This window comes from Magnolia sinica, chromosome 3, assembly GCF_029962835.1.
Source record: "Magnolia sinica isolate HGM2019 chromosome 3, MsV1, whole genome shotgun sequence".
NCBI lineage: Eukaryota > Viridiplantae > Streptophyta > Magnoliopsida > Magnoliales > Magnoliaceae > Magnolia > Magnolia sinica.
This window is the reverse complement of record NC_080575.1, coordinates 63,051,337-63,057,410: the sequence shown is the minus strand read 5'-3', so window position 1 is coordinate 63,057,410 and position 6,074 is coordinate 63,051,337. Positions and strand designations below refer to the sequence as shown.

The window sequence follows — 6,074 nt, the reverse complement described above, 5'->3', positions numbered from 1 at the left end:
ATGTGTTGTTGCTGTTTAAATAAGAAATTTTTTTATAAGATGTTTCTTCTACCTTTAATTGGAACTGGAGTCCCATCAGCTATTCTGATGGTATCACAACTGAGAAAAAGTTGATACAGTGAAAGAAAGATCCAACATACCTGTCATGTGATCCATGGCTTCTGAATAAATACTCACAAGGAGTGCATGGAGGAGAAGACGCATGATTTGCAGAAACAAATGCACCAGTCTAAACCAAGCGAGACTTTGGGAAGAAACTTTTGTCATCTTGATTAGTTAGACCGTGAACTATATATATATATATATATATATATATATATTAAGTAACTCCTTGCATATGCAACGGATAAGATTGAGGTACTGTTACTCTAATATGGTTGGCTGTAATGTGATGAACAACATTTACATACATAAGCACAAAAACATATGCATATACATGAATCTGCATCCAAACATAGATACATAACTATGTTCATGTCACACATTTGAGGTGTTTTGGGTCACCCAAATAAAGCTGGATTTAGGAGTTGGATTTGTGTTCTTGAATTTGTTTGCTTCATGCTGATTTATTCCATTACATTGTATATCGTTTTCATTGCTGTTTTTAGACTTTTCCGGAGGAGCTATTTTCAATTCTCCGAACAGTGCATCTCTTGAGAGGATTGAGTGTTGGTCTAGGCATAAACTACTCGTGTGCCGAACAATGGAAACCTATTGCAGAAGAAGCTTTATATGCAGCTGGAACATTAAAAGGTATGTCTCTCTCCATCTCCTATTACATTTCAAACTGCCATGTATAGATTCTGTAACTTTCGCATTCCTGTAATGTTTTAGATAAGGATCCTAATGCACGTAAATGCGGCTTCTTAAGAAGAATATTTTGGAGACATTGATGGGCCTTGTGACCGGTAGACCTAGATGATTTGAATGTTGTTGCTTCTATAATTGATGTACGCTCTCAACAATATTTTTGGTGGTGAGTGTTACACCATTACTATGTGTTTAGCTTTCTTTAATTATCCTATCTTACATAAGTTTAGTTGTAGGACATGTTGGGTATTTTTACTTTTGCTACTAATGGCATTATTGCAACTATTGCAAAATCACTTCAAATAAAACATAAGAGATTGGGGGACATACATAAGTTTAGTTGTAGGAAATGTTAGGTATTTTTACTTTTGTTACTAATGGAATTATTGCAACTATTGCAAAATCACTTCAAATAAAACATAAGAGATTGGGGAACATCCAAACCCTTACATCTCTCCCCCCCCCCCTGTGAAGGTGTGTGATGCCCTCTTTCACCTATATCCATTGTAATGGATAAAGCAGGGTATCATACGTATGTGGCCAGGTTTTTATGGTAAGATTTGAAGAAGTTAAATATGTGTTGAACGTGAGTATGACGAGTGGTGAAGAACCAGTGTGTGCATGTGTCAAGGTGTGTTGAGGCAAGAAGTGGTGTTGAACCATCGTCCGTCGTTGTTCATCGGATTCTAATATACTTGTTGGTAAGTTCAAATCAAATATTATTCTCTTAGTGATTTATTTCATTTTCCTAAACTTATGGATACAAAGAATGAAGCCAATTTAAATATTCTGTCTCCATCGAAGTCAAGGAACTTCTAGATTACATTGACCAAACTCAATGGATCAAATTACCTTCAATGGGCTACATCAGTAGAGGTATTTCTCACAAGAAAAAGAAAGATGAAATATTTGACTTCCCCCGAACTTAAAGAAAGTTCATCTGAATATGAAGATATGGTGGCAGAGGATGTAAAAATTAGAGCTCTACTTTGGAATAGTATAGAGCCTTAAATCAACACAAATGTTATCTTTCTCAAAACCATGAAGAAAGTATGGGAAATTTTGATAGAAATGTATTTGGGTGAAAAGAACTTAATAAAAATCTTTGAGTTGTTTCAAAACATATTTACCCTACAACAAGGAGGCGAGTATTGACTAATACTATTCAACCTTGAGGGAAATGTGGGAAGAATTATATGTATACTAGCCATTGACCCTTGATTATGATATTATGAGACGATAGAGAGGAATTATGTGTTGTTAAATTCCTCTCTGGACTTCGTCTCGAGTTTAAGCATGTTCATGCCCAAATTCTTGGAGGTAGTGAGATTCTATCTATTACGAAGACATTTGCTCGTGTTCAACGTGTACTTAGTGTATAGGGTTCATCTCCTTCAGATCGTTCAACTCTTGTTTCTATGTCTGGTAGAGGTGATGGGGGAGTCAAGGTTGTGCACATGATGGTTGAGTTGGTGGCAGAGATTCAAGGGGAGGTAGAAATAATTGGGGAGGTCGCGGTGCAAATTTCAATAGTAGTCGTGGTCGGGGCAACCAACGTTGCACTCATTGTGGTATTAGTAATTATAGAGTTGACGCATGTTGGGATCTTGTGAGAAAACTTGCTTGGGAAAGTCAAGTTCATATGGTGGCACCAAAGGTTATGCTCCTAAGCTTATTCCCTTTGTTTTTTTTTTTTTAGCTGAGTACCTAAGGTGAGACAATTACTTTGATTAAGGAGGAATATGCTAGACTTCTGAAGGATTGTTCCACTCTCACATTATCCTCCACAATAGCTTTTGCTCAATCAAGTACAATGTCTTGCATCAAGTGATATACCCCTTGGGTCATTGATTCAAGTGTTTCTAATCATATGCCTAGTAAACAAACTGAATTGTCTCAGTTAATCAAATTGTCACCTATTTCTTCTATCACTTTAGTAGACGGCACATCAACCCATGTGTCTAGGTTGGGCACTGCTCGTCCTACCTTGTCACTTTCACTTATGTCAGTACTTTATATTCCTAAATTTCCTTTAAGTTTATTATCAGTGAGTAAACTAACCAAGTCTCTAAATTGTTCTATCACGTTCTATCCCTATTATTGTCAATTTCAGGATCTAAAGAAATGGAGGATGATTGGTGGAGGGTAGGAAGCAAATGAACTTTACTATCTTGATCGTGGACTAAATGAAGTAAGGAAATTCTGGAGTAACTTTACTAATCTTGATCGTGAATTGCTAATCTTGATTGTGAAGTTTAATATCCCTTTTATTATCAGGTTTGATCCCTCTTTAAGTAGTTTGAAAAGTCTAGTTCCGTCATTGTTGCATGTTTCCGAGTTACAGTGTGAAGCTTGTGAGTTGAGCAAGCACCATAGAGCGTCCATTCTTCCTCATCTTAACAAAATGAGTGATAAACCTTTTTATTTAGTACATTCGGATATTTGGTGTCCATTTCATTTTACTAGTTTATCAACCTTTGAGTACTTTGTTATATTTATGGATGATTACTCTAGAATGACTTGGTTATATTTGATGAGAGATAGGCGAGAGGTGTTTTTTTTTAAAAATAAAATAAAAAAATTTAGGAATTTCATAGGGAAATTGAGACAATTTCATTTTAAGGCGTGTCCTACGTTCTGATAATTGTAGAGAATATATATCCAATGATTTTAATTCATGTATTGCATCTCATGGCATCATTTACCAAACATCATGTACACATACACCACATCAAAATAAGGTAGCCGAGCATAAGAATCGTCACTTACTTGAAGTCGCTAGGGAATTGTTATTGAATTTGAAGGTTCCTAAAATATTTTGGAGTAATGCAATTTTAACTGCATGCTATTTTATAAATAGGATTCCTTCATCCGTCTTAGATGGAAAATTCCTTTTCTGTTTTATGTCCTAACATCCCCACTTTTTTTGTCCCACCAAAAGTATTTGGTTGTGTTTTATGCATGAGCTTGATCATGTTCATGAAAAGTTTAAACTCAGGGTCAAGATATTCTGTATCGGTAACGGTGGTCGTAACGGTCACCACCATTACCAATATGGGTATCAGACATTGCGTAATGACCGTTGCAACCGTCGTAATGGTTGGAAATTTTTTTTTGCCTGAAAAATTCTGAAAAAATATCTAAAAAATCCAGAATAATGTAAATATTACAAATATGTTTTTTTTTTTTTTAACATGCTTATGGTAGTGTAACGGTCTACTCTTTGGTGAGAGTGTTGTATCGGGCTATCTAGTGAATTTGTGAATATGATTATATGTATATAATGTTTACACATTACAATCAAGCATTAAAACTAGAAATTAGAAAAAAAAGGCATAAATACTACTTTTTAAATTTTTTGAAAAAAAGGCCATCGGAGCTTCTATTCGCTCAAATAACTTAAATCTACGGTTTTAATCTTGAAAACTATAGTAAGAGTGGTTGAAATCTATTATAAAATAATCTAGGAACAATTTTAGAATGAGAAAAGTGAAAAAGAGAGGAGAAAAATGGATTTAAATAGAAAATAAAGTGGCCGTTTTTTGACCGTTATAGGGGTAACGATCGTTATGCCCCGTAACAGCCTTTATGATCACTGTAACAGCCGATACGGTCCCAAAAAGCCAATTGCCTCATTTCACCCTTGTATCGCGTAACGGTCATGGCTGTTACCTATATGTATCTGCCGTTATGGGCAAATCGTAATGGATATGGAACATCTTGCTCAGGGTGATCAATTGTTATCTTTCCCAGCTATTCTCATACTCAAAGAGGATACAAGTGTTACAATCTTATTTCTCGCAAAAGATGTGTCAGCAGATGTCACATTTTTCAAACAAACTTCATATTTCTCCAAGGGAGGAAAATCTTTACAACTTGAAGCAAATCCCATTACTACTTTGCCTGTTGTAACAAATGTTTCTATGGGCATTTTTGAAGAGATACCTTTGCAACATACAGATAAACCTTTACAGGTTTACTCTAGATGTTCCAAGCATGGAGAGGGAGTACATTTAGGCATGCCTTCTTCCAATCCTCTTGATTTGTTGATAGATCTTCACCCTTTAAAGTTTCTCTCTACATCTCCTAATGAAGGTAATTTACCTATTGCACTTAGCAAGGAAACACATTCTTATACACAACATCCTATTTCCAATGTTGTTTCATTTACTAATTTATCTCCTTCATTCCGTCAGTTTGCCTTGTTGTTGTCGTCTATGTCTATCTCTCATTCTTTCTAGGATTTTCTGAAGTATGAAAGGTGGAAAGGAGCTATGGAAGAAGAAATAGCTAAACTACATCAAAATCAAAATTCGATATTAGTTGATCTCTCTGCTTGAAAGCATTTTGTTGGATGCAGATGGGTGTATACAGTAAAGTATTATCCTGATGGTTTAGTTGATCAATTGAAAGCGCGGTTGGTTACAAAGGGATATTCTCAGATTGTACGAGTTGACCACTTAGAAAATCTCCCTAGTTGCGAATTTCAATTCAATACATGTGATTGTGTTTATTGTTGCATATTTGGGCTGGTCTCTATATCAACTTGATGTAAAAAAATGTATATCTTCATGGCAATTTGGTTGAAGAAATATATATGGAGTAATTATCCGGATTTGTTGCTTAGGGGGGAGTTAGATAAGGCATGTGGCCTTAAAAAAAAATAAAAATCAATCTATAGTTTGAAACAGTCTCCAAGAGCTTCGTTTGATAAGTTTAGTGAAGTGGTGCTTGAATTTGGTATGAAGCGTAGCCAAGCAGACCATTATGTGTTTGTAAGGAAGAGTGAGGCAGGCAGTATCATGTTAGAGGTGCATGTGAACGATATTTTTATCATGAGTAGTGATCGTACATGACTTGAAAAGTTGTAGATTTCTTGAGGAAACATTTTTATACAGAGGACTTAGGTTGTCTTAGATACTTCTTAGGCATTGAAGTTGCAAGGTTTGTGTTGGGAATTAATCTGTTACAATGAAAATATGTGATGGATCTATTGGAGGAGACGGGTCTTCTAGGAGCTAAGCCCGTTGAAAGTCCTATGGATACAAGTCAGAAGTTGATTTTGGAAGGAGAATTGTCTAATGATCCAGCCAAATATTGCCGTCTGGTGGGAAAATAATATATTTGACCATCACTCGACCCGATACCACAAAGTGTGGTCAGCCAGTTCATGTAAGCTCCTTGAACTCTTCATATGGAGGTGGTGTTTCATATTCTTAAGTATTTAAAGGCAGTGCTTGGTCGCCATATCCTATACAAGGGGA

The 6,074-nt window shown here is 35.7% G+C and overlaps 1 long non-coding RNA gene across 1 annotated transcript; it reads left to right on the top strand.

Annotated features, from left to right (window-relative positions):
* The first annotated feature begins 584 nt into the window (after nucleotides 1–584).
* On the top strand, nucleotides 585–3,267 carry LOC131239971 (uncharacterized). The gene is made up of 3 exons (XR_009168542.1): nucleotides 585–753; nucleotides 835–976; nucleotides 2,924–3,267. It is a non-coding gene; the product is annotated as an uncharacterized LOC131239971 (long non-coding RNA).
* The last annotated feature ends 2,807 nt before the right edge of the window (nucleotides 3,268–6,074 follow it).